The sequence below is a fragment of the Medicago truncatula genome, chromosome 4 (assembly GCF_003473485.1).
Source record: "Medicago truncatula cultivar Jemalong A17 chromosome 4, MtrunA17r5.0-ANR, whole genome shotgun sequence".
Classification (NCBI taxonomy): Eukaryota; Viridiplantae; Streptophyta; class Magnoliopsida; order Fabales; family Fabaceae; genus Medicago; species Medicago truncatula.
Window position 1 is genome coordinate 53,856,503 of NC_053045.1, and position 14,039 is coordinate 53,870,541.

Sequence of the window (14,039 nt, forward strand, 5' to 3'; positions counted from 1 at the left end):
ACTTATCTAATTAGGCTAATCATCAACATCATTTGACAAAAAAGTTGTTTTTAAATAATGTTTACACCTAATAATATTTTAAGTTAGCCGAATACAACAAATAACTAAATTAGGTTTAGCCGGATTTTAGATAGTCTAATGAAAGATTCTCGAATACAAAAATGCAAAGATTTCTCAAATCCATCGAGGTTCATTGAGGTCATGAAAGTGTCATAATCAATTACGGGATACATGGAACTTGACTGACAATTCATCATTTTGTTCATATTTCATGTTTACAGCGTTACTAACTGACTGAAACAACTATTTTTACAAATGCGTAATTTGAAGCAATAATGTAAAACATGAATAAGGAAAACGGAAATATCGTGACATAGAGGGGAAGAACGACTCAAATGTGGAGCATGCACAAACAATTAATTTTTATAGTCAAATCACATAAGTCTATTTTTGCAAATTTTATGATTATATTTTATTTTAAGTAGAACGACCATATTGGTCCAATTGATCAACTTTTAATACACATCATAAATAACAAACGGTTTCAAGTCTAGAGAAAACGTTTTCTTCAACAAAAAAAAAAGTCTAGAGAAAACGTTAGAAATTATTTGGCTAACAAAGAGGTTCCTATCAGATAGTTTAAAATATTATTCATTGATCTATGGACTACTACGACTACAAATGACACTTTTAATGGCGAAAATGATTACTTTTAAGACCAGATAAGCAAAGTTCATCTTTTAATCGAAGATAAGAGAAGATTCTGAACTCTGGTACATAAAGACAGCTTGTCAGATACATGCACAACAGTTGCAACACTTTGCTTCGTGAACTTTGCCTATTTATAAGAAGCGAAAAATATATTGTAATAATCCCAAAAAATTAAAATGTACTCTCTCTGGTTATAAATATTTCCTCCGATCCTTATTACTCCCTTCGATTCTATTTATAAAAAATATTTGATTTTTTTGATTCTTTACATAAATGATGTATTTGGTTTATATTATAGACCAAATACATTAATTACTCAATGAATCTAAAAAATCAATTTTTTCTTATAAATAGGACCGAAGGGAATATAATAGAGACCTCATACATCATTTATTGAATGACCATAAAAAATCAACTTTTACTTATAATAGAGACCGGATGGAATATAAGCAACATTGATTTTTTAGATTCATTCAATTAAAAATATATATGGTCCATATCATTAATTGAATGAACTTAAAAAGTTAATTCTGTTTAAATTTAAAAGTAACTTGCAAACGAATCATTATTATTTTTTTTTTTTTAAATGACCAAACGAATAAACCTCTCTTTTAAGAAACAAGAAATCTAAAACCTACGGGTTTAGAGGATTAATCATAGAGTAGTTTTTTTTTTTTTTTTAGTGATTTTGATTTTGATTTTTTTTTTCTGCAGTATTCATTGTCCTTGTTCCCTATCTCTAGAAGTGTTACTCTCTTCTAAGGACTTAATAACTAAAGGTAAAATAAAAAATAAAAGGCTTAATTGTACTTTTCACTCCTATCTTTTACCAATTGTGCGATTTTGTACCCAATGTTATTAAACAAGCGATTTTGCATCCCATCTTTTTCCCTCGTTCTGATTTGAATGCCTCTATATGTTTTAGTGATGATGTGTCTGATTTTGATGACATGTCTTCATTTAATGTTTGCCACGTGTGTAAATGTAATTTTAAAAAAACTAAAAATTAATTTTGGAAATTAAAAGAAAGGGAAAAGAAATTTGGTGACCAAAAAAAAAAGGAAAAAGATAGGTAGACACCCTTTTTTGATACACCTTTATGTACACCCCATATGCCAGGGGTATTTTAATCATTTCACATCACATTATCACCCCTTTTTATCTCTTCTTTCAATGTTTTTGCCACATGTCACAAATGTGTGTGGGTGTAAAAAGGTGTATGTCACCTAAAGTGGTTCATGTATAAGAGCTCAAAAAAAAAAAGGGAAAAAAATTGGCAGCTCTGCCATGAACGGAACCGGTAATCGAAGTCCACCACTGACTTCCACCGTCCAAGACAATTCTCCACCGCCGGAGAACCTCTGTCACGTCAGCCGTATGATCAACAGCAACCATAAAACCTATAAAATGCAGATCTATGATAATAAGAAGAGAGCCAAAATTACTGTCACCACCGCCATCTAATCCGTCACGACAACACTGTCGTTTTCCCTCAACCACAACACAACTGTCACCATCCCTCTCACACAACCCTCTTTCTCCAACACTTCGTCACCATGTGTCCATGTCCAGATCTCTGTCCAAATGCATGATTTAGGAACTGGTGTTGATGAACTAGGAATTAACTGAAATGGTTCTCAACCATACGATGAAGATGAAGGGAAAAAAGGATGAAGATGAAACAAGTGTTGATGAAGTGGTGTTGTTGAAAAGGTTATGAGGTTGATGTTTAATTGGTTTTTGTTTTAATTTTATTTTTTTAATTGGTTTTTGTTTGTATTTTATTACTTTTAATTTTAATTTTATTTTAACAAGATCTGCATTTTCTTTTAATTTCCAAAATCAATTTTTTATTTTTTAAAAATTACATTTACACACGTGGCAAACATTAAATGAAGACATGTCATCAAAATCAGACACATCATCACTAAAACATATGGGGGGCTCCAAATCAGAAAGGGGAAAAAGATGGGGTGCAAAATCGCTCTTTTAAAAACATGGGGTGTAAAATCGCACAATTGACAAAAGATAGGGGTGAAAAGTGCGATTAAGCCTAAAATAAAATGTTTTATCAGCGAATATTTCATCTCATCACATGAAAGGAAAATGTCAAAATAGACAATAATTTATTACAAATGAATGTCTATCTATTTTTTAAAGAGCCTTGCACTGAAACTCACACAAACTATATGCAGAAAAATGAAAAATTATTGGTTAAACTGGTACCCTAACATAACAAAGTCTCGCACACTTTTATGATATAAGTTGCACTTATGACATAAATGTCTATTTATTCACTCATGAATGTAATCTTTATATCAAAATTTTCCCTGTTCTGTCAAACAAGAATAGAGAATTTCACCCTTTTTCTCCATTTCTCTTTCCCTTTTCTTTTCCACTCTTGTGAAATTTGTACCCGTTTTACAATGAATATCCATTTGACTATTTAATATAGTTTAAAAGAAAATTATAGATAAAAAAGAGGTAATAGAATAATAGTTATTTTCTTTATTGAATGTGTAACGAGTAGGTATAAGAGTCTTATAATATATCAAAATAGTCCACGATCGTGCATTATAGTCAAAATAGTTTTTTACGTTAAAATATCTAGTTAATATTGTTATATTAGTCCCTTAATATTTATGTATTGTCATATCCGTTTTTATAGATACTTACTATCAGAAAATGAATTTAGTGCAAGACTTATTAGCTCAAAGTGTCTCTCAACTGAAGTTCTTTTCGCTCCCTATTTGTCGAAGGCGCAAAAGAAGAAAATAGTTAAGATGACATATCAAATTTGATCTAAGGGTCCACTTTCCTAACTACCATTTTCCCTAAGATTTTTGTTGTTTCTTTCCTTTTTCTGCTTTTCTTTTTTAGGGTTTTGGCTTAGTCCCTATCTTGTATATGTATTTTTCTTTTTTTTAATAATATATGAAGTAGGCGGTATAGGATGGGTGCAAACCTAGTTGGGAGATAAATAGATGATTTATTATAGGATTGAGAGTAGTTTTTTCCTATTGTTTTTCATCTTTTGATTTCGCGTCCAAATAAAACATAAGCGACAAAAAAATTAACAAGATTCTTTCCAAAAAAAAATTACTAATTAACAAGATAATATTGTAGTACAAATATTTTTTTCTTTGCTGAACTGCACAATATTAGTATAAATTATACTATTTGGAAAACATATATTTTATATTTATGTCATGTGACTGCTGGCTAAGGAAGCTGACATTCCTCTGCTAGGGAATCGGTTTAGGGATTAGTTAACAAATCCATTTTAATTTGGGTGTCGTGTAATAATCACTACTGAATTCGTACTACTCTATTCTTTTTTTTAATAGTCTCTGCACAAGTCTTCATCTGATCCTAATCCTAATAGAGACATTCTTGCTAATAATATAATCTAATTGCTAAAGTCATACGCATGAGGCATGACACAAAAAAATTGCAAGATGAAGCAGAACAATTTTGAATTTTGGCTTTTGCTGGCTTTTCTTTTTTATAATCACAAACGATAGGTATATATTTTTTCTTCTTTTGACAGAAGTACATACTATTATTATTAACAAAAAACAGGTATTTTAATCCGCGGACAATGACGATGAATGAGTTATGACTTAAGCCAGTGGCGATACAATGCATATAATATAAGAGTAGATTATGCTAATCGGTTTGCATGCTTTTTAATTTAGTGGACAGATGTCAGTTTATCCATTTAATCCGCGTTCTATCACGTGATTAATGCTTGCCCACTTTCTTACATCACGTGGCCAACTCATATAGCATACCTTCTGGTCCCACCATATTTTAGTATTCCATAATAAGAGCAACCACAATGGTAGTTTCCTAACGATGACTCCTTAAATTGATCAATGTGACACATCATTTATTTATAATTTTTAATAAAAGTACTTATTAAGAACTCAATCACTCCAATGGCAATACACTAATAAGGACTCCAATGAAAGGTACTTAAATATGTTCTACTATCTTTACATTAAACAAAAATAATTTACTTATTACTGCTTTTTAAAAGTGGGACCAAGTAGTACACATTTTATTACTTTTTTAAACGTGGAACCCGTTAGTTACCCAGGAGAGAGAGGGTCTTTATATAGTTGTCTGTTCTTTAACGGTGACTTATTTTTTCTTCCTCCAATGGAGGGTCCTTAACTGGGAGTGGTCCTTGTTAAGTAAGGACCCCCCATTGAAAATGCACTAAGACCATCTCCATTGAGAGGGTCTTTACTATTTAAGACCCGATACCTATTAGATAACCCAGTGAAAAGAATATTTTTTTAGAGTCTTATAAGACACGGGGTCTTACTTAAGACCCCCTACTTTTAAGCGGGATCCGCACCCTTTTAATATTAAAAATTTGAAATATAATGATATAAGTTATTGATAATTGATTATGAAGGTGAGAAAAATACAAGAAGGGGAGGTTGAATAGTGTTGACTTTTTCTTCTTTTTCTTCTGAACTGATGTTCAGGATTCGATGCAGCGGATAAAAACAGATAGAGAGACAGAGAAGAAAGACACAAAGCAATTATACAGGTTCCTTCCAAAAATCGGAAGTCAGTCTTGTCCCCCTTGCACTTCCAAGGAGAGTTCACTATGTAATATCTGATTACAATTGCTCACTGCTAAACCTAGCAAGAGACTTCAAATGCTCAAGCACAACTGCAAGAGACTTCCTATGCTCCTGAACACAATCAAGAGACTTCTAATGCTCAAGCACAACTACAAGAGACTTCTTAATTCAAACAGAATTACTAGAAAAATGTTTGAGGCTGAACACTTGATATACAATCAGTGGTGTTCACAATACAAATCAGATACAAACTCTTAAGACTCTAGAATTTCTAAGATATGAACTTTGATAAGAAATTCTAAGTGAACTTTTGAATGCAGAACAATTTCAGAGCTTTGGCACTTTGTAAATTGTTGTTGAGTCCTTTTTCATGCATTACCATTCTCTGAGTCTTCACTCCTTTATATAGAGGTCTGAAAGAGACGTTGTGAATTGTCATCATATCAAAATAGAGTCATTTGAAGCTTTGTTCAATCACCAATGATCTTTTGCCTGATATGGTTATTGTTCTATGAAGGATCAATTTCAAATCCATTCCCATTGTGAAGGAACATCGTTGCAGGCAGAGTTGTTTTTCTTGTTTTGTAGCAGAGACCAAAACAGAGTAGTGGAGATAGTGGTTGTACACTTCGTACAATTGTACTTTGTCAACGCTCTTTGAAGAACAAGCATCCAATGCCTTCAAATCCTTTCAAAATAGTTGTTGCTTTACTCTTCCAGTCTTCTGCAATGCTTAGACGAGATTAAATCCATTGAACAACCTTTGAAGCTTTAAGTCTTGCATCTCCTGATGAACTAGAGCTTCTGGTGATCTTTAGCTTCTGATGAGATGCTTATGATAAACTTGCTTCTGATGACGTCATCACTTCAAGAGCACTTTTGTCTTCAGGAGCGCTTCTTTTCAGATGCTTCAAGCTTCCTTTTTGTTGATTCGTTTGCTCTCTTTTGTTCTTCCAAAACCTTTTTAAGATGTCAAATTTTTGTCTATGGTCATGTACACTTGAACAAATATTAGCATATCCAATTGACAATTTTTGAATACCTTGTTATGATCAAAACTCTCAAAGGGTAATGTTAAACACATTTTATTGCGACAGATTAGTGGGTCCCATTTAAGAACTTTGTGTGAGATCTGGGTTGGAGTGATTGAGTGCTTATTAATATTACTATTAAAAAATTATAAATGAGTGATGTGTACACGTGAGACCCATTTTAGACCTCAAAAATTGATGTCTCCTTTGTAGATGCTCTAATTCTTATTAACATGATGGATTTGTCATGTGTATTAGATTAGAAGTCTCATATTGTTTATGAAAATCAACATTGAACACTTTATAAGTGTGTGAATTTATAAATTTATTGTTTTAAAACTTTGGGTTAAGAAATATTGTTCAACTCACTTGGTTGCATAGAGCCTAATATTGTTGTTCATCTTTAGGGTCTTGTCGTGTTTCAACAATGGTATCAAAGTCGATTTTCTAAAAAGGGTTCGATCAAACACTTTGTATGAAGTCTTTCTGACATGGTGTTTAGGCGGCGTGCTCCATTGAGGGAAGCCACAACAATGGTGCAAGCAAGTGTGCGCATATACAAGAGCTTCCGCTTGAGGGATGCCCATGATGAATTAATAGCTCACACTTGAAGTATAGATTATTGTGTAGCAAGTGTTGGTTAAAAGTCTCATATTGTTTAGAAAAATGGAGGTTGATTATTTTATAAGTGAGCAGACTTATAAGCTCGTTGCCTTAAGATTCTGGGTTGAAGTGTGGTGTCTAACTCACTTTATGGTTGCACAGCGTCCAATGTGCTCCTTGACTCCCCTCATGTCCTAAAAATTCCAGTTACTTCTCAATTAAACAAAAATACCATTAGGATTAGGTATTTTGTTTACAATATAGTAGGAGAGAAAATAATAAAGATTATGTAGTAAAAGAATTAGATGGTTTCTATTTAGGATATAAATGTCTGTTTATAGCTTTTCTTTACCTCATTTTTGTATTGGGGGAGACAAATATGTTTTAGGTTATCTTTTTTTTTTTTTTTTACATTATGTTTTATCATCTGTTTACTTTTTATTCCCTACATTGTATCTTGAATCATTCATCCTCTACATTGCATATATTACATAAATTTGCACACTCTTGTTTGACAAGACTTAACATCCTTAAAAAATATGAAATGTTCTATCTAGGTTTAAGATCCTAAGAAGAACATAAATTCAACAAGCTTAACATCTTATGGAGTTCTGAATTCTCAAAAGTCTTTAGTCTTCGCATGTGTCTGCAACTTACTCTTATTTATAAATGCGAACATCCGTGAAAAATAAGAAATGTTTGCATTGGGCTTAACATCCTAAGTAGAATATGAATCCAATATACTCGAGTTATTCGTTCTTGAGTCTCATTCTACATCTCCATACTTTCATTATGTTTTGTTCATTCTAACATTACATTCAGAGGGAGATTATGTCTCTAACTTAATGTATGAGTCACCCTTGTACTTTTCATATATAAATTGGTTGCATACTGAGAAGGAGTATGTAAAGTTGTTTGTCATCGTTAAAAATGGAGAGATTGTAAGAACAAGTTGATTCAGAAATAATATCATACAATTGATGTTTTAATTATAACAAAACAAAGAAACGATTTGATCAAACCAAGTCCGGAACTTTGTAATAAACTCAACGAGCTTGTGGCACCCGTTGCTGCTCATGAGACGTCATCCTTCTCAACGACCCTTGGACTGACTATGCTCATTAGAAGGATGACCCTTATATTTGACGTCATTCTTCTCAATGACCGTTATATCTGACGTCATTAGAAGGATGCCGTCATCTGGGTATGCATATCTGATGTCATTAGAAGCATATTTGACGCAAGTTTTTTTTATATAGTATGCTTATATTTGGGTGATTTGTAAAATATTCAAAACCCAATCGCATAGTTAGTCCAAGGGTTGAGCAATTAAAGTTAATGTTTTAAGTGTCAGAATCTTGCATATGAGATTACCATAAAAGAATCCAATTTAATTATATATATATATATATATATATATATATATATATATATATATATATATATATATATATATGCTAGTTTGATTGTTAGACTAAGTAGGGTTGTGAAAATCAAATTGATAATAAAATGAATGTGAAAATTAATTGAACGAGCTTCTCTCTTCCTTCTCTTCTTATATTCCGGTAGTAAATGGAACCAAACAGTACTGTATCAAAAAAAAATATGGAACCATGCAAAACGCCAAGCTACTGTTTCACTTCAACAGAAGCATAGTTACGTAGAGCACGTGAGCAGCAGGTAGTCATGTGCAATCATCCCCAACAGCTGGTCTATCCCTGCGTGCGGTGGGGACCACTTTTCCGTCAAGTGGCGACTTTTGGCTTCAACCTTCATTTCACGTCTTCGTTCGTTGGTAACCACTGTTAAGGATCGTTATTTGCTTTGTTATTATGTTAGTACCACTTTTGCCCTTCACTTAAATATCCCACTTTACCCTTATTATTCTAAACTTTGAATGCTGACATACTATTAGTATTATTATTTCTTTCGATTCATTATAATTATAAGCTAGTTGGTAGATTATAATTGAATAATCATTTTTTTTTTGAATGAATGATCATTTTCTTTTAATGAATGATCATTTTATTTTTGTTAGTGCTTTTTTTTGGACAATATTTTTGGTCAGTGCTTGGTTCTTTTCTGTACTGGTTTTTGTTTTGCTACCCTCATGCCAGACAATTGAGTTTTTCTTCTTCTTCTTCTTTAGTTTACGGATTGCTATTTGAGTTTTTGTGAGGTTGTTTTATTTTTATTTTGTTTGTTGTGAATTCTCAACCTAGCTGACATTATTTAGTGAGAAAAAGTTTGATTATTGTTGGTCGCTGACTTTATTTAGTGAAAAGAAGTTTGATTATTGTTGATGTGAATTCTCCAACCCTAACTTAAAAGCTAATTTTTTTCATCTCTATTAGTTATAATAATATTTTGGAGGTGAAATCAATTTTACTTCCTGCGATCAAACATATGTATTTGATGACTTTTAAATTTGTGGTAAATGTAGTGAAATTATGTACAATGATTCCTTTTGAGTTTAATGTAGTTGATAAAGAAATTGTAATATACAAGGATTAGAGTTTGAATGGTTAATTCTCCACTTACTCGTTTTAAGAATTTAAGTCAATAAACTATTCGAGGAAAAAAAATATTCATATATTATGCATTGTCCATACCAACTGAGCTAAGTTCATGTGGACCTTGCATATATTGCTACCGTCATTTCATCAAGTTTCATTGTAATTCTAAACACATATTAAATGTCAATGTAAATTATTTTATGTTGACAATGTATGGTGGTTAAACTCAAACAAAATTATAAATCGCCATTTGCTCTATACCATTTTGTTACTATCTATATGAGTATGGATTTAGGATAAACCATCGTTTTGATTTCTGAATATATGAACGATGTCATTGTATAGTCTCTGAAAGTATTAAAAATTAAAATATATCCCAAACGTCTCTTTAGTTTTCTATTTTGGTCTTCAAATGTTTATTTTATTAGTCATTTAAAATGTAAATTTTAATGAACCAACATGATTTACCTCTAGATGCATTAATTATTGTCAACGGTAAAAATTATATCATATAAGCATTTGTTCTAAAACTCGTTTACAAACGAGTAGAGTAATAAATTGTGTTCTATTCCACTTCAAATATGTTTACTACCACAATTTTGGCTTTTAATAGCACAATTTTAATAGCCCTTCTGGATAAATGCTATTAAAAATGCAACCCATAGACGTGTTATAGCACTTTTCAGAAAGCGCTAAGAAAAACTTGTTAAAAATTGGACTAGATAGCGCTCTTCTGCAAACACTGTTATTTTGGTGCACACTAATAGCGCTTTTCAAAAAACACTATAGTTAGATCGCTTGTCACGAGTCCTCTCAATGTTTTGGTTTTTTTTTTTTTTTTGTGGTTGTGGCTGCTTTTCATATATATATGTATTGTGCACGAACTTTCCATTTTTATGCAAGTGTAGATTATTAGATGTCATTTAGGATTGATTAATATTTATGACATTTGTAATTAAGTTTCTGATCAACAAATTACTAGTGTTTATTTCTATCAATGGATTAATGGATTACTAGTTTTTCTAATCAGTATCTTGTTGTATTGTCTCATCAGCATTTTATTATATTGCTTTTGGCTGTAGATTTTATTAGCGCTTTATGTAAAACGCTAATAAACATCCGTAAAAATAGCAAAAAAAATAAGGCTATATTAACACTTTTCTTAAAGTGCTATTGAAACGTTGCTATGTAATAGCTCTTTTCGTAAAACGCTAAGAAACATCAGTTAAAAATAGCACAAAAATGATGCTTTGTTAGCGCTTTTTGAAAGGGCTATTGAAACCTTGCTATTTAATAGCACTTAGAAAGCGCTATTATAGGATTCTTGCCTTTAATAGTTGGGCTTTCTTAGCGCTTCATAAGCGCTATTAAACGCTAAAATGAGTGCTATTAAAGGTGGTATTTTGTAGTAGTGGTTATACTACGTTCTGAGATATTTTCCACTTTAAGTTGTTGAGTTTGTCGATTGCAATTTTTTTTAGGCTTATTTACACTTTTGGTCCTTGTATTTTGACCAACTCACGTAATTGGTCCTACCTCTTTTAAATCGAACAAAATCGTCCCTAAACTATATGTTTTTTGCAGTTTTAGTCCTATCTCCCTATTTCCTACTTCAAAAACGCACAGAAATGATAGTTTTTGTCCAACCACCTATGCTCAACCATGAAATAAACAAGGAATAAATCATGTAGGTACAAAGAATCTACTTTGTTCAGCACACAAACCAAGAAAAACCCTAATTTCTAAGACATGTTTCAGGTATGTAACATGTCTCGGAAATTAGGTTAGTATGCTGAATAAAGTAGATTCTTTGTACCCACATGTTTTATTCTTTGTTTATTTCATGGCTGAGCATATGTGGTTGGACTAAAACTGTCATTTCTGTGCGTTTCTGGAGTTGGAAATAGGGAGATAGGACTAAAACTGCAAAAAAAAACATATAGTTTAAGGACGATTTTGTTCGATTTAAAAAAGATAGGACCATTTCGTGAGTTGGTCAAAATAGTAGGACCAAAAGTGTAATTAAACCTTTTTTTTATATATAAAAAGTGGCTTCTCATTAGGACTATCTTTATTCTCAATTCTCAAGCAACGTGGACTTTAAGTTGTATCGGAATAGTTGTTTTCAGGTGAGGCTAAGGGAGAGTTCGAGAATATGCTCTCCATAGTCGCTAATGTTATGTCACATCTCAAATACGTCACATCATATTCTGAGATATTATCCACTTTGAATGATTGAGTGAACGCTCTCAATTTGTCATTTATAAAAAGAAAATCTCTTGGTTAAAGAATAAATGTTGTATGTAAATTCATTGGCTTTGATTTCCAAACAACATGAAATTTATTTCAAGAACAAGTCGTTGCATTAATATTTTTTATTTATTAGAATTTAAATATGAGACTTTTATCTCATCTAATTTTTTACCCCAACATTTAGTTTAAATTACATGAATTGTCCAACTGATCAATACTTAAAACTTTAGAAGTGTGATTAAGTCGTGGTGTATCAATGTCCGACACCTTTTCAAACTCCCTCTATTTTAAAATGAGTGTCACTTTAATAAAAAAATGTTTTGAAATGAATGTCACTTTCAGTTTCTAATACAATAATAACTTTTTATTTTCAATTGTACCATTCAATTAATATTATATACATTACTTCCAAAGTATTATTTTTTTCTTTAATGAAAAACAAATCAATTGTTGATTAGGATAATTTGGTAAAATAATTTTTCTCTTTCTTTTAATAATGCATTTCTTAATTTGTGTAAAAACTTTAAACGACATTCATTTTAAAACGAATGGAGTATTTGTAAAAATATGTATATTCAACATATTGAAAATCAAAATATTTGACTTTTAGTAGATAATTGCTTTATTCAAAATGTTCAAAAATGTACGCAAGTCTAGATACTCGTTAGCAATACCATACTTTAATTTATAAAAAAATACTAACAGGTGTCCTTAGGGCACTTGATGCAAATACTTTTTTTTTTGAACAAACTAAAATGGAATATATTAAATTACCAAAAGTGATTCATCTCGCAAAGATGTGCAAAAGAGAACACCCAACATAAACAAGGTTTTGTACGGTCTTAATTCAAAAAGTAAAACGAATAACAGAAGAAAAAAGACAAAAAGCTACACCAGCACACCCATGCATAATAAAGGATGTTGTCCCCAGTCATTATAACTGAAGGCGAAGCTGGACATATTTGCCTTTAGCCAATGAAAAGACATAATCTTGACCCTTTCTTCTAAACGATTTGAAGTCAATAACTTTTGCTGGAAATTTTTGTTATTTCTTTCCTTCCATATAACCCAGACACAAGCATGTCAGATTACTGTTAGAAAAGAATGAGTACACCTCGACAAACCTACCAACTGACCAAAATGTTGAAGGTGATCACCAACTGTAGCTGGAGCAATAAAAGAAATGTCTACCCATTAATAAACATAGTGCCACACTGAACCGAAAACGTCACATTGAAGAATGAGATGAGCCGCAGTCTCAGAAAATCCGCATCCCCCAATGCAAGAAAATCCACATTGATGAAAATACTAACAAGCGTCTTTATATTATCTTTAAATTTATATATTAAACACATTAAAACATGAAAAAACACTTTATTCTACATGATAGTTATCATTTGTTTCTATTTTTAAATGCTTAACAAGTGTGTTAGGCACTTAATTTATTTATGGGATAAAATAAGACGAGAAGAAGTAAAGAATATGTAATGTTATAATGGACATGAATTGAGAAAATTGGGATTATGCAGAAGCAATATTAACCAAACATAAAGTGAGAGCACGTGGTGGAGTGGAAGAAGAGGGACTTTCACTTTGTAGATACTTGATGGGATGGCGGTGCCCTTTCTCTCTCTAAACTCTAATGGTGTCGTTTTCTTTCTCGTGACGGTGTCACGTGGGGGTGGGTAAGGGACCTACAAATGCACCCATTAAAAAGCAAAAAAAAAAAAAAAAAAAAAAAGAAAAGAAAAGAAAAAAGGTGAGGCAAAAACTTAGTGGGGGCATGTGCTCTTCCTTCTCAACTGACCTGTCGTTTATGGGTCATTCAAATCTGAAAGCGATCCAAGCACACACATTAAAGAGAGAGAGAGTGGTTGTTACTTGTTCTTTCTATCATCACATGACGTGGTTCACTCACGTGCCACTCTCTCGTGTTATTTTTTTATCCTCGTTTTTTTTGTCGTTTTTTGTTTGTAGGCTCATAGGTACAACGTAGACCCACCTATGGTAGGACAAGTGTCTCCATCGACCATGGCACATATTAGAATATACTACAACACAATGTAGAGTAGCACTACCCTACCCATGCTTCAACTTTAACCTATCTCAATTTCCTATTCAAACAACCCAAATAAAAAACTTCACTCAAATATACACATCTAGAAGAAAAAAAATTGTGCAATTCAAAAGCATATTTTATATTTCAAATTCGAAAGTATTGTTTGCTGTAAATATTGGGTTTGAGCTCTTACAGTTTTGTCTTTTAAAGTGTTTAGGTGGATAGAAGAGTATGAGAGTTAGGGAGGTAACATGGATGAATTCAA